At 48.3% G+C, this 18,867-nt stretch overlaps 1 protein-coding gene across 1 annotated transcript in view; it reads left to right on the top strand.

The window, feature by feature from the left end:
• The window catches only part of TMEM178B (transmembrane protein 178B), a 354,973-nt gene that overhangs the window by 169,693 nt on the left and 166,413 nt on the right, over positions 1 to 18,867 (top strand). The window lies entirely within an intron of this gene.

The raw sequence follows: 18,867 nt of genomic DNA, 5'->3' as shown, positions 1-18,867 counted from the left end.
TCGTTAATTATTGCTCTGTTTACAGTTCTCTTACAGAGTCCAAATGGTAGTTGACGACACCAATTTAAGCTTTATCTAGATAAGAGGTATTGACATAGCATGAGTCCCTGGAGAGGAATGCTAGTGAAATTCAAACATACTTGTGAATGTAAATTCAAACCCATACAGGATAGTAATCAAGGCACATCCTATAATATAAATGAACACTTGAAAATGCGGGCATGGCAGACAGCAGGTGATCCAAAGATGTTCTCATTGTTCTTTCTTTGCAACTGCATGGGGATGAGAAAGGAGGAAAGGGGAGAATCGTGAAGAGCTCTAATAATAAGGATAACTTATTAAACGCTCAGATGGTGCCAGACACTGTGCTGAGAATAGTTCATGAACTGTCGTCTTTAGATGATGTCATTTAATAGTTCCTACAGTTAATGAGGGAGGCACTCTTATTATCCCCATTTTGTCACTGAGGAACTTGGAGGCCAGGTGGGTCATGGCTGGCAAAGTGGGTGTCATGATCTCTGGTTACGGGCACACTGACCCTGTGAAGAGGAACAGCCGGGCTGGACTCAGCTCCTCCCCATTATAATGCACTGGGTCTCAGCTGCTTTATCAGCAGAAGGTGGAAGGTGGTTCAAAATACCCCTAAAATGCTCTTCACCTATAAAATCCAGCCAACTTCTTCCACCTGTGGTTGCTTTGCTCCCTGGCCCCGGGAATCCAGCAACTGTGTCCGTAGCTCAAAGTAAGAGTGACCAGTGGGAAGGAACATAATCATCCTGGCCTCACTGGGGAGAAAGAAGGTGAATTTCAGAGGAGAAATGTCTGCTTCCTGTAGGCAGCCCGCCCGACCCTGTGAGGTGCACCCGCGGGCTTGGGGCGTTCCCATCCTGTCTCCTGCAGCCAAAGGTACAGTTTCTCCTGGATGGGCTCTGAGCTGCTATTAATGTTGCATGTGTCTAGAAATCTTATCATTCACCCTTTAACTTTCTGTCTTTCACTTTTGACATGTCTTATTGCAAAGACAAATGTCTGAAGCATTTGTTGAAGTCCCTCATGTCTTTCCTGAGGCGACCACCGCATGAGCTCTTTGCCATTCTACTTCTCAGAACACAAGCTTTCTTACCGAATGTCGCTGGGGTGGAGAATTGTTTGGTGATGGATTAATGAGTATTTATTTTTTACAAAAGGATTTTTTTTGAGACCAGATGATCTTGGTATTGGGAAATTTCTAGTGCTGGATCCTCTTTCTAAGTGTGGAAGGGCTAGTCTGGAATGCCCAAGGATGATCCCGAGTGTTGAGCTAAGAGGTGGAAAGATGGCGGTTGTTCATCTGTTGAACACAGAACAATAACTCAGTGGAACAGCTGTTATATCGAGCTGGGCCCCACTTCCTTCCGCTGAACTGCGTAAGAATTGCTGCCACACACCTGCTGCTGTTGCTCTTTATTGAGTCTTGGTGTGCCAGGCACTGTGTGAAGTACTTATACAGGGACCGTCCCATTTAATCGTCACAATGGATGAGCAAACACAAAGGCTTAAGGCCTGTGGCTTGTAAAGCTCAACTATTGGTCGACAGCATGACACGTGATTTGAGAGTTGAGCTTTGCTCTGCAGGTTAGAGATGTTTAGTTTCCTCCTCATGCTAATACGTAGATTTTTCCATGACTTTATCTAAACCCTCCTTCAATTTACATCTTTAGTCTTTATCACCTCTTGATGTTGACAGTTTTATTGTTATTATTAGTAATTTCTTTCTAACTGCCCTAAATTTGTCTGCTTTAAGATTCAAGGGATGATGCTTCAGTGTGGCATTCTGGAAGTTGGTTTTATGACTGTCTTTTTATCCTCTTCCAAGACTTTCGGAAAACTTTGACGTTTGTCTCCTCCTAACATTTTATTTGTCTTGCAGACTCCTGATTTATTTAATTCGTCTTATGAAGGAGACTTTTCTGTTTTTGATGGTTTTAGCTGCCCTTCTCCAGACCTTTTCTGAGTCCATTAGATTTTTACGAAGAATTGAAAGTGAAAGTGGTATTTATCATAGAATGCCGGAGTCTTATTCCAAAGTCTCTTAGGACAGAACAATATAAGGCATAATATGGGGTCATATTGTGACCAACTTGGCTAAGTGTATTAGACAAGGGAATGACCACCAAGTACCACTGTCTGTTCAAATACAGTATGAAGGCTGAGTCAGATGGGCCGTTGGCCCTGAGGGGCTGGACTGGTCAGTATTGTCTCAGGATGTCAAAGGTGATGGGAGACAGTGTGTGTAATCGGAGGGGTTACGTAACTCTACACGAGGATTCGGCTGGGAGCCAAGCGGGTTTGGAGTAGCTGAGCGAGCAGAGCCTAAGATCAGTCAAGGACATTGGATCACAACAGAGGTGAAGGTTCTGGGGCTCATATTTTGGGGCGACTGGCTGTGAGATAAATGGTGAAGTCTTCCAGACTGGGCAGGTACACGGGAAAGCTCTTTCCTTAGAGATGGTATGGTAAGCTGAAGGTAATCCCCGATGTGGACCATATGGCCGCGGTACTGTCTTGTCTGAAGACAGGGGCTCTGGCTTCCCAGTCCCTTCCTCAGCTTGGGTCACTGGTTGTCCACTTGGGTCTGCCCAGCCTCGGGGAGAATTATGCTTGTTGCTGGACCCATGAATGAACAGACCCCTGAGCTGCCATGCGGAAGAAGAAGGTGGAAAGTTCTCCAGAGCTTTTTAAACAATTAGCATTCAGCTTGTTCCGGAATTCACCTGTACTGACTGTTGCTTAAAATAATCCGGCCAACATTTGGGGACTGAGAATACCTTTATGGTACTGGGAGCTTGTTACAAACCAAGTTTACTTTAATTTGAATTACAAATAATCACGGAGCATAGAATTAAAGGGATTCTTATTCTTGGAGGTGTTACAAGTTAGATCATCTTACATCTAACTGCCAGAAATTTCCTTGACGTCTTTGTTATCATTACTCACTGTCCCCTTTATGGAGGAGCCTCAGGAGAAGTTTCTCTGGGGTCTAGTCTCAGGAATAATTGTGCTTTTCTTCCCCCGACCCCCGTGATTCTTTGAGGTGGGTAAAATTATTCTAGTTTTAGAGTCGAACAAACAATAACTCAAATTGTTTAATAGATTTGGCCAAGCAAACAAAGCAGAGAAAGTGAGATTTAACTAAAGTCTGTCAAACTTCAAAGCTCTTCAGACTGAGAGCTCCTAATACAAAACTCTGACTTCCTTAATGAGGTAATGATGCAAGCCCACGGAAGGTGTGGCTTCTATAACATCTAATAAGTGGCCTTTCGGCATTTCTCTTACTTACTATCATTGTGAGTATCTCAAGAGAGTCATCATTCTCCTGGCCTCAGTTATTATTTTCCCATGCCCTGCGCAGCCTTTCTCCTCCACCTCCACGAGCGTGCATAAGGGCTAAATGTTATTTATTGTGCTTTTCTTTATTTCTTTCAATCTTTCTGCCTGCCTCCATCCATCCCCCCTTTCCTTTCTCCCTTCTTCCTACTTCTTTGGTAAATTTCCTAGTTAGTGTGAAGTGAATGATCCATCAGGTTACTCTCTTGTTGTTGCCTGCTAGAACAGAGAGCCAGATGAGTATCTGTCTTTAACAAGTGAGTAGAATTCGCTTTAACAAATGGGTAGAACTCTCTGCTGCACGTTTTATTTATTTATTTACTGTTGTTTGTTTGTTTGTTTATTTTTGGCTGCGTTGGGTCTTCACTGCTGTGCGCAGGCTTTCTCTAGTTGTGGCGAGCAGGGGCTACGCTTCGTTGCGGTGCGCGGGCTTCTCATTGCGGTGGCTTCTCTCGTTGTGGAGCATGGGCTCTAGGCGTGCGGGCTTCAGTAGTTGTGGCGCGCAGGCTCAGTAGTTGTGGCTCGCGGGCTCTTTAATATCAGTCTTACTTGTGGCTCCATTTTTAGGTCTCTTCTGTCTCTTTTCTTGTTTTCTTTCTCATATATCGGTAATTTGTAGTGTCTCCCTAGATTTTTGGTGTCCCTTTAATCAACCTTCAATTCTTTTTGGAATGAGACAGGGTGTAAGTAAATGAGTACCACCCTAGTTATCCCTCTCTCTCAAAATATGGAACTGAGGTTTACCTAGCCCAATTGATGAACCCCGGTGGCCTTCATAATCAACATATTCTCTTCTAAATACTCACCAGCCACCAGTTTAATACTTCATTCCATTTTGGGGATCAGGTTGGGGCTTCTAAGGGAGTGCCTTCCTCCTCCTCCTAATCCAGACAACATTTGTTCCTCACCAGTCAACTGGCATCTCTTTGAAAACTTTTCCAGATACAGACCCGTGAGCCATACCTTCAGTTCTGGGCCTCAATAGTTGAACTCATTTTAGGAGACCAACTGTTCTCTTATTATCTTTTCACTCTCTCTCGCTTCACTTATTTCTTTATGATGTTTACCTTCTTCACTTCCCGGATCATTTCCTTAAGGAAACGCAGACAGAATAGGAGGCTTGCCTTCTTTTTGCCATCTGTGAGCACTAAGTTATCTTTCCCGTGCAATGGATTCATCTTTTCCTGGTTGTTTCCCCCCCAAACGTAGCTCATAAGCTCTTGAAAAAATTATCTAGCACTTCTGAATTCCCCAGCCCCGCTGACAGACACACCAGACCCCTGCCTCGCAGTGTGTGCGTGCACCCCATGATTGGGGGCCCTCCTCTGCACGCTTGTCCCTGTCTCTGCAGTGCTCGGGCTCTGGTCAACAGCTGTCTGGTCTGGGTGCCCCTGTGGCACCCAGATGTCTTTAGATGTCTTCTTCTCTTTTTCTTCTTTGGGATCTTTCGTGTGCAGCTGAAGGATCACTTTGCATAATCTTTCTTGTGCCAAGGGTTGACTTGGACTCCCTTGCCCTGAAATTCTACCCGTTTTTCTCACGGCTGATATTTCCACCTCACTTTCTCTAAAGTCCAGGTGCCTCCCAAGGCCCGGACCCTGCCCCATCGTGTGTTCCTTGTCTGTTGCAGCTTCAGTTTTGCCCGATGGCTCCTTACCCTCTGCCTACAAAGATGAGCAGAGTTTCATTGTCCAGGAAAAAAAGGGGGAAAAGGACTTAAAATGAAAGTAAAGAGGAAAAGATGAGAAGAAACTGTCTTTGATTTTCCTGTGCCCTCCAGTGACTATGTGACTTCTTCCTTTCAAGTGTGTGCCCATGTTCCTTGACAGTCTTGCCTCGCCATCACTGGCTCCCCTCTCACTCCTTCCTCGGTCCTTTGCAGACTGACTCCTGACCTCCTGGTGCCTTTGAAGCTGTGCGCTCCAGTGTGGCTCTTCCAAAGAGCTGCCCCCATCCAGGCATCAGACAGCAGGTGTGACACAAGAGTGCCATCCCTCGCTGTGTGCCGGCCGACCCGGGTCCTCGGCTCATTCTGCGTTCCTTCATTCCTTGCCCTGTGTCCTGCCCCACACCACCTCTTCTGGCCTGGCTACTGACTGACCTCGCAGTTCTCCAGCCTCTCTATCCTCACCGCCCACTACTGACCAACAGGCTCTTGTCCCTTGGGCTAAGGACCTTGTCGATCCTTCCAGTTTTATTTTTCTCTCTTTCCCAGTAGGCTCAAGGCATCAACAGACAACCCCGAAAAAGTCTTCCGACTGGGCCTGACCCTCGGGATCTCTTCTCTCCCATGACTGTCCCCTCCTTGCTCAGAAATCTTCCACTCCTTATTTTAAAGGACTAAGCCCAGAGTCTTTAGTTATAAGCTCTGGGTGCAACTCACGTGCCTTTCCAAGGCATGGGGGAGAAGAGCAACGGGGTTGAGAGCACGGGCCCCGAGACAGAGTGTCTGGGTGCCAGGCCTGGCGCTGCCATCATCCTGGAAGCTTCGTGACCTTATGCAGGTTCCTTAGAGTCCATAGTATCGGCCTACAGGTTTGTGGAGGTAACTGTGTAAAAAAGTGATCAGCTCAGTCAGTGCCTGGCACATAGTAAAGTGTTAAACACTGTCACATCGTGGCCTTCGGGATGTAGTCCCAGAACTCAGCAGTCTGGTTTGAGTTAAAAGAGTGCATCGGGGTGCATGGCTTTTATGGACCCCAACACGAGGAGGGCAGCCTGCCCCAGGAGGGATCACGATAGGACTGAACAAGGCAAGGCTCATCTCTGCTTTTCCCTATTTGTCTGCTTCACGCTCCTGCAGACTGCCTTCCCACTGTGTTTTGTTTTGTTTTTTTTGCTCTTAGTTGGCAGACGGTTTCCCCAGAGCTCCTGAGTTTCTGCACCCATAAAGCAGCCCGACCAGCAGAGAATCCAAATTCCTGGGAGAAAAGTATTGGTTTGGTTCAGCTTTTGTCGTGTGTTCACCCCAGTCCAAACAGCTGTGGTGCACTGGTGTGAATGGTAACTGAGAACAAAGATGCTTGCAGGGGCCGCCCTGAGGGCCGAGGCAGCTCTCCGAGAAGACGGGTGTGGCTTATGGAACACCGAAAAGGCACGTGTTACCTTGTGTCTTCAATCACATCACCCGCTGTGTCATTAAAGGAACTCTTCATTGGGCCAAACCCAATGCCAAGCACACGTATATTCACATTCTAGTTCTCAGCCCGCTGGCCAGGCATGGAAACCGTGTTCCTCCTTCACACGCCCACTCTTCTACCCTTTATCCAATCCGTCACCCCCGTCAGGCAGCTCAGGTCAGATTTCTGTAGCAGACCTTTCCTGAACACCTTGTCCCTCCACCAGGTACTCCTCCTTCCTTGAACTTGGTCTTCTGCTCCTTTGTCATTGATTAAATGCCCTGGAAGTTATTTATCTTCCGTATAAAGTGGAAGCTCTCAGAAGGCAGGAGCCAAACCCGTTTTCTGTTCATGAGCGCTGGCCGCAGTGGTGACCGTGTCCACGTGAGCCAAGCGTGCCCTTCCCGAGCTATTCCAAACCCTGAGCTGCAGTGGTCACTTAGGAGCCCCCTGCCACTTACACATTGCCAGCTGGTTCTTCCCTGATGTTCAGAATTGTGTCACAAATAGCAGTTTCCCTAATTGCTTTCTCTACCTTCGTAGAGATAAAATCGTCAGCAGGACAAGGCAGGAATCTGTTTGATGTTCTGCGTGTAATAGAATGGGGCTACCAGAGATACCAGGATTCTTGACAGCACTGCCGTGGCTGGATTCTGAGAAAGTTTTGTCATCTCTACTGCCGGAGGAGGGTTCTGTACGTGATTACCTCCACCAGAATGACTTCTGGTCATTTCTCTTATTTTAGGAGACCCTCTGGGAAATCTTTTGATGACCCCGAGGCCTTCTGACATCACCACGTGACAGATTTTTCTGTCTTATGGGAAGCAGCTGGAATTAGCAGATGGTGCCTGTTGTCTGTGATTCTTAACTAGATTAAGCCAGGATGGGTGCCCCCTTTGCTAGAGGAAAAGCTGGGCAGTGCCCCGAGGACTGAGAATCCATAATGGCTGCCAGAGTCCCTTTAGAACTTTCTCTGCTGAGTAACCATTGCTGACTTCCTTTCTTTGTTTCTGCTAAAAAACACACAGAGAAACTGTACCAGCCACTGTCCAGAATGAGGTAAGAAAATTGGCATCAGGCGCTCATTCATGTCCCAAGGGGTGGTTGGTGCAAGAGGTGAGAACGTCTTATTCCCTTTGTCAGCCATGCGCCAGTCAAGATGGCAGTGAGAGCCCTGTGCCCAGAATTGTGGAGATAATCGAAGAATCTCACCTTCAGTTCGTGGGAAATTTAGGGACAGTATCGCTTTGGGACCAAGTGCCCTCTTTTAGGGTGCTGAAATTTCCGCCTCATTACAGTGAAAAAAAAATCAGTCTTGTCCAACCCACAGTGGAACAGCCACCATCTTGACACCAGCACCAGTCACTTCCTTTTGTCTTCACCTAAATGTCCTCCCTTGGAATTCTATACTCTTGCTTTGGGTATCTCATACATATTCTTCAAATATCAAAACCCTGCCTGCTCTTTTTCCTCCCATTATTGGCGCTTTGTCATTTCATCTTGGATACACGGTTTAGAAAGACAGCACGTCTCTGCTTGTTTCGTCACGTCACAAACAGCCAGCCTGTGTCTCTCAGTAGGGAACCTCTGGGAACCATGCTGTGCCTGTCCGTCCGTCCCATCTCCCCGACCCCCACCCCCACCCCGCCAACCGCCCAGGGCACTAATGAGTTTCCTTCCGCCTATGCAAGAATTTACCTCAGCGTTCTGCAGAGAGGAGAGCACTGATCTTATTTGGACGATTCAGGATATTCGCGCATGGGGATCGTAGCTGCAAAGTGACTGGATTTCTCGTCCTCCTCTTGATCTACTGTGTCATAGTCTTTGACATTATTTCCTCTTATCTTTGGTTTTATTCTAATTTCTCAGAAATAGTTTTTCACTGTTATCTTGCCATCTTGTCTAGGAGGCCTTAGTCTTGTCTAATAAACCAGACCGTAAAGAATCATTCCTCGGGCTTCCCTGGTGGCGCAGTGGTTGAGAGTCCGCCTGCCGATGCAGGGGACGCGGGTTCGTGCCCCGGTCCGGGAAGATCCCACGTGCCGCGGAGCGGCTGGGCCCGTGAGCCATGGCCGCTGAGTCTGCGCGTCCGGAGCCGGTGCTCCGCAACGGGAGAGGCCACAACAGTGAGAGGCCCGCGTACCGCAAAAAAAAAAAAAAAAAAAAAGAATCATTCCTCAAGCGCCTTTCATCTTGAGAAGCAGAGGAAGGAGCTCACCCTTGCAAGTTCATATCCTCAGGCAGGAAAACAAGAGGACAGCCCGCACATGCCCTGAAAATCACTGACTGCGTGCCTATGTTCTTGCATCACTAATGAACCAGTATCATTCCTGGCTTCTCCTCTATATTTCGCCTTTAAATATTCCCCTGCCCCTTCAAGTTGGCTTTCAGATCTTTTTACTGAGTTCACTGGCCCCTACTCCGGGGAACAGTTGAGCCTGAAATACTGAGGTTGTCAGAGTCATGGCAAAAAGAGTCCTGTGAAATAAAAATACTACAGGGATCTGTGGATCTACCGCAGTGCTGGAGATCATTCTATTTTTGGAGACAAATCTTGGCAGAGTCCGAATCACGCTTATCTGGAGAGGAGGACTCATATGGGATTTGGGGGTGACTCAAACTCGAAATGGCCTCAGCGATCCCAAACTGAAGCCTACGTCCTCAGCAGACTGCACCTCGGCCCATCTAATTAGGGACCACCAGGACCACCCGAAGAGGACATACCTGGGCTCCTGGGCTTTCCCTAGGCGTGGCCTGTGAGCATCTTCCAGGTGTTACCTGTTTCCCTTGCGGTCTCCTCCCTCCCCAGGGGGCCTAAAGCTCACTAGGAGTCAGGCTCTTTGTCAGCCTTTTCATTTAGAACAATCCCCTTTGTCGTTAAGACCGTTGGCTGCCTTGGGTTTTTTGGTTTGTTTTCTGTAGAAAAAAAACTAACCTTTGGAGATGTTAAGTACTAAGGAGCTTAGATACTGCAAGTGCGTCTGCCACCCCGTTAATGATGGGGGTGAAGTGAGATGGTGGCAAAGAGGGCAATTGCAGGCAGTGGACATGGAAAGGAAGGAAAGAAGGTGAGGTCCTGGGCAGAGACAGGCAGGATGGCTTTACTGGATTCAGTCTTGCTAAACGTTTACTGAGAACTGCTTGATGTTGTTTTGCGTAATGGACAACGAAGGTTCTCTTTGCAGCTCTTTAATTTGCTATCAGGAGGGCAAAGGAGGGCGTTTTATTCGTTAATAGCAGAAAGGTTTCATGGGTAACGCTTGTCAAGGTTACCTACCTGTGGCTCGCGCCGTGCCCGGCATGCAGAGAGCGAATAGAGAGCCTTTATGAATCACAATAATAGATCTCATTTTCTCCATCACAAATGTAGGAAATCCAGAAAGGAGTGATTCATGTGGTTACTTCTTTCTTCATCTTTTGGTTTGGAAGGGAGCACAGGAGAGCGCCTCAGGTTCTTCTGTGTGACATTTCTACCCTCTGAAAGTCCGAGATCAATAGAAGGAGGCCGCGGATGGCGGCGGGAAAGACAGAGAACTTGGATCAGGCGCCCTGGGTATGAGTCCTAAGTTTGCCACTCGGACTTGGTAGTCGAGGGGCCCTGGGCAAGTTTGTTTGTTGGGTGATGGTTCTTGCCCACCCTCGGGGTGCTGTAAAGCTCAAAGAAAATGCTATAGAGAGGAGTCGTCAGGAAACTGCCAAAGTGATTTGCAATTTTAATTGCCGTGCTTAATGTAATAAAGGTATAGTTTCAGGTCCCTCAGTCCCCTTCCCACCCCTGCTGATCTCAGCCGCCTTAACCCAGGAATAGGAACGTGGTCCTTCCGAAGGGGACCTTAGCTTATTCCAAGGCTCAGGATCTCCGCCCCAAAGCAGGAGGCAGCAGGAACCCATCTCTCTCTGCCGTGCTCACGGGTCTGGCTGGTGACTAAGTGCTCGTGCACAAGCATGTTTCGCAGAGAGAAAGAAAGAGGCAGTTGAAAAATGAACAGACCACTGAACAAAAACAGACATGGAGATACAGAGAGTAACCGTTACCAGAGGAGAAGGGCGAAATGGGCACGGTGACGGATGGAAACTAAATTTTTGGTGGTGAGCAGGCTGGAGGGTAAACAGAAGTAGAAATATAATGTTGAAACTTATATATTGTTATAAAGCGATGTTACCTCAATAAAAAATAAAGCTAAAATAAGAAAAAAGGAGGAGACCAACTCAGGCTCAGGATGTGGATCTCCTTCTCTCCTGTTATTTTTCAAAACACATCAACAAAGACACCACCCCCACCCCACCCCCCGCCCAATTCAATACTTCCTAAGCGGGGAGAGGGAGCTGAGGTGGGCGTTCGTTCTGTGCTGGCCCAGTGCCCTCAGCTCCCAGCCTGGCCCACCAGAGACCGGCTTGGTTTCCGGGAGGACCGAGGCTTTCAAACCCCTTTCCCACTGGGGGGTCAGACTCCTTTGGGGAATACGGAGAAGAGAACAAAGAAGAGAAATCCTGAACTTTATTCATTTTACCCTCATTTCTCTCCTGGAGAGAATTAGAGCCTCCTATAAAATCCTGGTGAGCGTGCAGCCCTCGCCGGGCTGCAGGCCAGCCACCTATGAACAGACGTCGCTCAGACATGGGCCCTTTTCAGTCGAATGTAATTCGGTGGCACTCCGCTTGCACATGTAGTTTTGCAGTTTTAATCTCTAGAGAGAGGGACTGTTTGGCGCCTGCTGTCCTTGACACAGGACGGGCTGATACGGTAAGAAGTGCCCTTGCCTTTAGTGGAATCCCACCCAGGGCCTGACGGGGGCTGCCTACCTGGGAGCCTGCTTCGGATGTGATGGGTGTCTACACCTGCGCACTTGCTTTGCTATTGGATGTGGATGAAGACATCCAGATTCCGGAAATCTGAAACCAGGGTATGAGGGAGATGGGGGTTGGGGGAGATCTGGGGCTCTGTGCGGTGAATCTTGGGTAGCCGCCAGCATAGTTAGGGGAATTAGAGTTAGGTATTAGATTGGGAAGGTGCAGAGAGGTGAGGAAAGAGGCCGTCTAGAACAGCACCACAGGCAAACCGCACGTGCAGCCTGGAGCCTCAGATCCACACGTACTGTCCGCAGTTTCATTTCTCCAGGCTTGTCTGGGCAGTAGCTGTGGCTGGGCCTGCCGTGGTGCCCCCGAAGAGGGTGTCTGGTTTCTTTATTCGTGACTACATTTAGCTCAGGGTCTGGAAGGTCCCAGACGCACAAGGATTATTATGAGGCACTAAGAAGAGGCAAAGGAAGGAGGTACCTGTCGAGCTGTGGTTGGTGAGCGGGGAGTGTTTTCTCAGCAAACAGACTTGGCCTTGCCTTTGGTTTCTGCAGGGGGCCAATTCCTCTGCTCATTCGCTTTATCTTGTGTCAGGAGAGGCAGTTCACAAAGCACAGGGCCAAGAGCAGGGAATGAAATTAGTGTGGGTATTTTGGCCGACAAACCAGAGGCGGGCAGAAGAGCAGAGAGGGAATACCAGCTCAGAAGAGCAGCTCACCTTTGTCCCACATTTCCAGAGACTTGAAGATCGTCCAGCCAGCAGCCCTGCTACCATTAACCTCCTGATGCTAACGGCGCCTGGTTTGCATTCCTGTTAACCTTTCCTGGCTGGGCGTCTGTAGCTGACAGCAGTGCACACATGTCTCTTTTAGTGGAGGTTTCCAAAGACAGAAAAAAAAATGAAATGCACAAAACCCTGAACAATTGTGTTGGATCCGCGGGGGCAGGAGTGCCTTCAACTAGCCTTCGGTGGTGCGGGCCTCGGGAAAGAGGGTTAGTCCTCTTGTGCGTCGATGTAACATCTACCGTGAGTCTGTGGCGTGCCAGACACAGCCCTGCGCTGGGGATGCAGAGATGGAAAAAAAAAATGGTTCCTGCTGTCAGGAAGCCTGGCCCAGAGTGGGGATGGCAAGAGAGCCAGCTGGCTGATGGCACCCAGATTCATTTTAGTAGAATCTGAGGGACCTGGGCTTCTGGCAGACTTCTTTTTCTGAACTTATTTTGAGATCATTTTCGATTCACAGAAAGATCTTGACTCCCTCCACTCAGTTTTCCCCAGGGGTAACATCTTGCATCACCGTCGTGCAATCTGGCAGACTTCTACGCGTGTTCAAGTGCGTTTTCTCTGGGCTGCTTCCCACCCCTCTTTTCTTTTCTTCTTCCAAGTGGATCTTCTTTGTCTCATCCCCACAACTCTGTCATGCTATTGGGTCTCTCCAGTCATGAAGCAAAGTCATTTAATTAGTCGACGAATCCATCTTAGGTTGGTGACTTGCATGCTCAGAGCACTGTTCTGCAGAGAGGAAGCCGACAGTGGCAGTTCTCAGCCTGACCTGATTCTCACCGTTTACTCGTCCGTCACAGTGCAGCACTAGGGGAGGTGAGAATTCCTGGCTTTAAAAAAGTAATAGTGATTGATAGTGTTACTGGGACCTTTGTCATGGTCTTCATATATTGCCAGGAAAATAAGTCTGTGGAGTAGGTCCTGGGACCATCCCTAACGGGTTGAGTTCTGAAGTGACACAGCTGCTAAGTAGCAGAGCCCAGATTCTCCACCTCTGAAGCCCCCGCTCTTAGCTTCCCCTTAACCAAGGCACGTATCGATGCCAGTGGACTTTGAGGAACCCGGGGAATGTGGAGCAACGTCAGAGGACAGGGGATCCCTGATGCCCCCCAGAGCTCACGGCACGGTCCTCTTGGGGTCTTCGGAACCCAAGGCTGGGCCTGGCTGTCTTGAGGGTACTTCACTTTGCTAAGAACTCTAAGAGAGCTGCAAGGCAGTAAGGAGAGGTCTAGGGTCATAACACGTACAGACTAAAATTGGGTAGAATTTTCCAGAATTTGATTTTGAAGCTTCTTGAATTAATATAAATCAGCCCCCAGTAGTTCTTATCTCACTAATTTATGTCATCAGGCGAGGAATTGGAATGAAATAAGCTTATCTCGTACTATTGGAGGAAAAAGGCTCTGTAAACAAGTAAATGTAGTGAAAAGAGAACTAAGTCTTTAGAAGCACTTGGGGAGCATCCGTTTGCAGATGTGTAATCCATGTACCAAATTTCAAAAGTCTTATTTATTTTCCTGTAAAGGTCAGCGAGAGTGGCCAAATGACTCAGTGGTTGGTGGCGAGAGTATAGTTGAGAAGGACATGGAGAGAGAACTCAGTGTCTGGCCCAGAACGCTGACCCCTCCGCCACACCTCCCGCAGTCCGCCTGGCTTGCGTGCTTACCTGAGTTTCGCAGGAATATGTGGGCTCTTGTCTGCAGGAGATGGGGGCAGGAACCTGTTTCTGGGAGGGGTGAGTGAGAGAGGTATCATTGGGACAAATCTATTTTGGGGAAAAGGGGAGCTGCCTGGTAGGGGGAGAGGGCGCTAGGGTGGTATTTCAGAGAAGGGGGCTTACCGACGGCTCTTTCCTCTTAGAGAGCAAGCTGGTTTCTTTCCATTCTGATAACTGGGTCTTTTATTACGTTTCCTGTTCCACTGACAGGCTCCCAGAATGTTGCTGTCTGCACCCAAGGCAGCTCCTGAGGCAGAGCTGAAGTGCCACCTTCCAGAAGCCCAGGCTTCCCTCAGGGGTCTTTGGGGACCTCCTTCCCCAGGGCTCGCCTGGCCAGGACAGGTCAGGCCTGGGTCATTCCTTCCCAGCTTTCTGGGTTTTCTCTCTCTTCCTAGCTCCCTAGCTCCCTGCTCTAAGCAGGATTGGAAGACCGTGGCTCATCTCCCTTTGATTCTCTGCTGATGGGAGGGGGTTGGAGGGTGTACTCTCCTCTGTCCCTTTTCCTGGCCACACACTTGGAGATCCGAAGTCTGGGATTCTGGTGACAGTTCTAGGTGGTCTTACATGGTGGCTTCTTTTGTTTTTAAATTCATTGTCAACATTGGACAGGTTTCACACTGAAAATCACAGACTATAATTCCTCATGGAGCAATTAGGAGGATCTAAGAGGTGGCTGCTCCCTTTAGGATGCACTTTCTCTTCTTGATCCGGGTCCTACGACCTGGGCTTCTGTCGCTGCCCTTGTCTACCTCACCTGGCAGCGTTGGAGGCTGCCACCTCTGTCATAAATCAGTGGAACGGCACACGGTCCCATCTGGTTCTGCTCAGCTACTCTTAGGGCACATATTCAGGGGACTCACGTATCCTTGATGAAACAGTGGTGGTTACGGGAAGAAAGGCTGTTTCATTTGGCAGAGCTCAGCGTGGGAGAGATGGATGAGAAACAGTGAGGGAGGAGGGGCCACCCACCTGGTCCGCTGGAACAACAGTCCGGGTGCCTTCATGCCCCATCTATACCTGTCTCTGATGAAATGTCAGGAGAGTGAGAGTTTTTGTTCCTTCTCTCCAGGAAACTGGACACCTTCTTCTGCTTCTCCTACCATCTCTTAACTTCTTGGATCCCTCACCATTTTTGGCTCATTCCAAGGCCAGATGCCAAGTGACAGCCTGAAGATGGTGGGGGGAAAGCTTTTACCCCCAACATTGACCAGGCTGTTGACCCGCAGGTGGCAGAGATCAGTGCCCTGTCCCTGCTAACGTTCCCCACTCCCCCCACCCCTTCCATCCCTCACCAGCCCCCGCTGCTATTCTTCTTTCTTCTTCTCTCTTCCTCTGTCCACCTCCATTTACCCCCTCCTTAATTTCATGTTTTTCGCAACCCACAATTTCTAACTTGTCTTACAATTTTGTGTTTCTAGAAAATTCCTCAGCTGTTCCTGTCACTTCTCTAGGCTAAGCCCCCTTCCCCGTCTCTCTTTGGCTCCATTCTACTCTCCTAGGCTGCGCAAGGCGCAGCCCACCTGTGGAGGACACTTCACCGTGCTCACGAAATGCTTTGCTCCAGATTCCTCTGTGTTTTGCGGTGCCAACTCTGAAATCGGGCTCATTTGAGTAAAGGCTCAACAAACCAGAAAGTGAGCTTATACCTGAAAGATCTGGCAGTATTTGGAGGAAATTGGGATTTAATTAGCGTTTCCTTTTATGCCACTGTCAATATGCCTCTGTTACATTTATGGGGTTGTGTGGGTATCCTCTGGTGACTAATTACGTGAAATTTCTCTTCTTTGTTAAATTCTAACAAACGTGCACAACATATAAAGTTGAAACTGGCTCTGTTGCCAAAAATGAGATTTTTAATTTGAATGGGGATTTATTTTTCTCTTCTTCAAGGAGATGGTAGTTTCACGTATTCGTGTTTCACTGATGGGTGGGTGATATTTGTAATTTTCTATCTCTTACAGGAGATAACAGTGAGTAATCTGAACCAGCGACACTGTCTCTTCTTTTTGTTTATGTCCAGAAGGGTTGCATTAAAAAACAAAAAAACAATAGCAAATGGGAACTTACATTTAGATTGTTCATGTTGTGCTTGGTTCTCCAACCTCCAGCTCAGTGTGGTTATTTATACCAAGAACAATGTTTTGTAGGCGCCTGTAAAAGTTGGAACAACTCCACTTCTTGCCGTGTGGGCAGCATTGGCCCCTTCTCCCTTGGCATGTTCCCAGATGTCCCCCCAATCCAGCTGCCACTGAGTTGGCTGTTAGCACCAGCCCAGAAAGAGGGGGTGCCGGAGGGGCCTGAGTCAAACGAAAAAGACTCAACTGGCATTGAATCAACTTCCAGGTCCAAGGCTGTGGTCACAATGTCCATTTTTCAGTTAAAGAAGCTGAGGCTTAAAGGTTAACGGTCATAGCTGGCACGCTTGCCGCGGGCTGAGAGGAGGAGGAAGCAGGGAGTTGTTGTTTAATGGGTATGGAGTTTCAGTTTGGGAAGGTGAGAAAGTTCTGGAGCTGGATGGGGGTGATGGTTGCACAACAATGAGAGTGTACTTTATGCCTCTGAACTGTGTACTTTGAAATGGTTAAATGGTACGTATGTTTTTTCACAATGAAAACCAGTTTTGTAATTGCTAGTCATTATTTTTAATTTTCAAAAAATTTATTTTATTTATTTATTTTTGGCTGAGTTGGGTCTTCGTTGCTGAGCGCGGGCTTTCTCTAGTTGTGGCGAGCGGGGGCTATTCTTTGTTGCAGTGCAAGTGCTTCTCATTGCAGTGGCTTCTCTTGTTGCGGAACGTGGGCTGTAGGCACGCGGGCTTCAGTAGTTGTGGCCCACGGGCTCAATAGTTGTGGCCCGCGGGCTCTAGAGCGCAGGCTCAGTAGCTGTGGCGCACGGGCTTAGTTGCTCCGCAGCATGTGGGGTCTTCCCGGACCAGGGCTCGAACCCGTGTCCCCTGCATTGGCAGGCGGATTCTTAACCACGGCGCCACCAGTGAAGTCCCGCTGGACATGAATTTAAAAACACAAAAATTCAGGTGAATATATTTTTGTAAACGTGGTATAGACAATGGAATATTCAGCCTTAAAAAGGAAGGAAATTCTGACACATATTACAACATGGATGAATCTTGAAAACATTATGGTAAGTGAGATCAGCCCGACACAAAAGGGCAAACACTGTATGATTCCACTTATGTGAGGAATTACCTAGCGGAATCAAATTTCATAGACAGGAAGGAGAAGAGCAGTTGCCAGGGCCTGTGGGAGGGGGAGCAGGGGGAGTTAGTGTTTAATGGGTATGGAGGTTCGGTTTGGGAAGATGAAAAAGTTCTGGAGACGGATGGGGGTGACGGTTGCACAACAGTGTGAATGTACATGATGTCCCTGAACTGCATACCTAAAAATGATTAAACTAGTAAAGTTTATGTATATTTCACCACACGCACACACGCACGCACACACACGCACGCACGCACACCCAGTCCTGGCGGGCTGCAAGGCACCAAGGAAGCTCTCCTGTTGTCCCGGCCCAGTGCTCCTTCACTTAGTACTGACTACCTCTCTGAGAACACTGTGTAAATAAAACCAGAAAAGACTCTCCCTGTCATGACAGATGCCCACCATGACTGCATGCCAGAGAGCAAAAGGCAGCCTGATAGAGACTTGACCTCTGGGCACAGAAGACGCAAACACAAATGCCAGCTTGGAAAAGGGATTAATGATTTAAACGGTCTGAGGGAAAGAGAAAATCCTATTAGTGCGAGCTTGGCTCACTGAGAAGGTCCATTAATTCACATACAGGCGTTCCAGGGGGAGAAATGTTGCCCTAATTATGTCTTGGGTAATCTGGCCATTTAAATGGCCAACCAGTTTGCAACTCGGTTCTTCCTCAAGGTGTCACATCTTTATTCGGTGCTGTTCCCTCCCACCCAGAGTCAGGCTGCTCTTCTTTGGATGCGTGCGACATTGTGGAGATGTTAGCTTGTCTCTGCCGATTGCTACCCCTCCTCCTTTTCAATCATGTGACCTTGTAGCTCTTCTGCGCTGTTGGAAATGTGTCTCGCTGGAATTATCACCTATGTTAGCAGGATTCTTGTAGCCTCCAGAAGGTACAAGGCCAAATGCCGTGTATTCAGCATCTTCCACGAGTAGCGGTGATGGGTAAAGCTCAGACAATTGTACTTCATTCAGTGAAGATGAAGGGGAGGTTCAGAACCCATCCAGGTCCCATTCTTGCGAGATGCCTGCCGGGGAAGCTTGGTCCATAGGAACAGCCAGTGCCCTGCTGTTCAGGCAGGACCCAGCCTCCACAGATGGCCTCCCCATACCTGATGAGCTGCGTGTCTGTATCTCCATCGTGATTGATAGATAAGCTCCAGGCAGCCCTTGCTGACGTTATCCCCGGGACGCAAGGTGTGTCTCCAGTCTTTGGTGGAGAGAGTGCTTCTGGGTCAATGCTTCTAATTCTTGCTTCCACCCATCCCTAGTAGAAGCAAGATTCCAATCGGGTTTTTAGATTCAAATGTCCATATTCTTTTGGCAATTCCACAGCTGCTCAGGGACTAGTGTTCATTGCAAGAGCTAAATATCTAGGGCTTAAGGTAACCAGCTTTAGTTCAGAATACCAGTGAACTACATTATGGGGTTATTAATTGGTTCAATTTTTTTAAGTGCCACACATTTCTCCTCTCTCTCTTCCTACCTTTGCAGATCTTCCACACTCCGTGTATTGCTGATTCAAGATGGAGGTGGAGGAAAATGGAAAGTGGTGGTTGGAGGTGGGTGGGCAGGGTTGCCGTGGTATAGAAGGACTCCATTCTTTGTAACCCGTCCTATGTTCTTTTGAGAAAATGGCAGTGAATTTGCTCCACTGGCTCTGTGTGCCACGTGCCTCCCCCCTCCCACTTTTGCCTCCCCCATGCGGACATTCCCAAAGCAGCATTCTATTCTGAGCTGCCTTCTCTTGCACATTCTCTTCTACAGAGCTCTCATTCACTACTGGCTTCTGCCACCAAGACCACCGTGGGAGTTGTCCTCGGTTCTGTGTTCAGAACTCTTGTAGCTCCAACCTCCTCTGATCCTCAG

This window comes from Kogia breviceps, chromosome 9 (assembly GCF_026419965.1).
Source record: "Kogia breviceps isolate mKogBre1 chromosome 9, mKogBre1 haplotype 1, whole genome shotgun sequence".
Classification (NCBI taxonomy): Eukaryota; Metazoa; Chordata; class Mammalia; order Artiodactyla; family Physeteridae; genus Kogia; species Kogia breviceps.
This window is presented reverse-complemented; position numbering and strand designations above follow the sequence as displayed.